The sequence below is a fragment of the Hydra vulgaris genome, chromosome 15 (assembly GCF_038396675.1).
Source record: "Hydra vulgaris chromosome 15, alternate assembly HydraT2T_AEP".
Classification (NCBI taxonomy): Eukaryota; Metazoa; Cnidaria; class Hydrozoa; order Anthoathecata; family Hydridae; genus Hydra; species Hydra vulgaris.
This window is the reverse complement of record NC_088934.1, coordinates 20768650-20770333: the sequence shown is the minus strand read 5'-3', so window position 1 is coordinate 20770333 and position 1684 is coordinate 20768650.

The following is a 1684-nucleotide window of genomic DNA, read 5'->3' as shown; positions in this document are numbered from 1 at the left end:
TAAAAGAGTTTCATTGCCGAACGTTCTGAACGAATCTTCAACCTGTTTAATTTAATCCTATTATACTTTAACTTGTTTAATTTAATCCTATTTACTTCTATGTACAATAGTACATAGAAGTAAATAGGATTAAGTTAAACAAGTTGAAGTAAAAGATTTACTAAAACTAGTAATTTAGGCTATTATTTTGGAAAATCTCAACCTGGATTTTAGTAATATGGTATAAAGCAAAATGTTATAGGGCCAGGAATGTAAAAAAAAGAAATACTTTTTTAAAGTTATATTTATTTAGTTTACAAAACTTATTTTAGACTTCACGAGTATGGGAGTTTGTTGGAATCAATTTTGCTGGGCCCTTTACTGAAACAAAAATAGGCAATAAATATTTTCTTAGTTGTACCCATCTATTTTCAAAGTGGCCAGTAGAATATGTTATGCCAAATAAAGATGCTATAACAGTGGCAAAAGCTATAATAACTGGTCATAACTTGGTTTTCCCTCAGCTATAATAAAAGACAATGGAACTGAACTTTGTAACCAGGTTGAGACGAAAAAATAGTTATGTGAAAACTCTTTTATTCAACTTATGCAATTATTACTGTTACTTTTATAGTTAAACTACGAAATGTATAAATTATTGAACAAAGAAGAACAGCTGTGTATCATCCACAATCAAATGGGCTGGATGAAAATACTTTCAAAAACATTAAAAAGGTACTTCATCTTCCTAAATAACCTCAAAAATGCAAGATATACCTGAGCTGGTTATTTTTGAATAGTTTGAAAAGTATGATACTTTTATACATTACTTTTGTTAAAAAATTTGATGTAACATGTAAAAAGACTTCTTTTTGAAAAAAAAGAACGTTTTTTCAATCATTTTGTTGCTCTTTTAATTATTACAAAACCAATCTGGGCTACATCAGGACATAACCGAGCGATTCCGTTTAGGATTTATAACAAGGTCACATTTTTTTGCATCACAGTTAATTTTTTTCATAAGATATGCAAATAATAGCTCATTTCGTGCTTTTTAGGTAAAAGTTCATCAAACTACAGTACAGGAGCATGGGGTTGAAAAAAAGTCATAACCCTAATCGATACTTATGTCGAAATCGATTTTTCAATGGCGGAGTGGACTTTTTTCAAAAGCTATGCAAATAATAGTTTTTTTCGTGCTTTTTAGGTAAATGTTCATCAAACTACAGTACAGGAGCACGGGGTTGAAAAAAAGTCATAACCCTAGTGTACATGCACAGAGGATGAAAGGGTTAAAGCATAAAGAGGCGTACAAGGGAGGAGGAGGGTCCTAAATCAGTGGTTTTACTGCGTACATACTTTATGGATGCCCCCTAATACACTTTACTGATTAGTACTATATTTATTTCTTTCAGCAGTTAATTTATAAGAATTTATTTTAAAAAGACAGAATTTCCAGAGAGTCATATCATACACATTTATGCTAAATATTTCTTAAATCATTTTAAAGAGTGCGAGCTTTAACATTTAAAAGCAAATAAATTTTTAATAGAGTTTATATTATATATGGTTATATGAGTATAAAAAATTTAGATCTTAAACTTTATTTGTTTTTGATATTTATATATTTTTATATTTATAATTGCTATATTCATAAATGCTATATTTAATTGTTATATTTAGATGGATATTAAACAAATGTAGA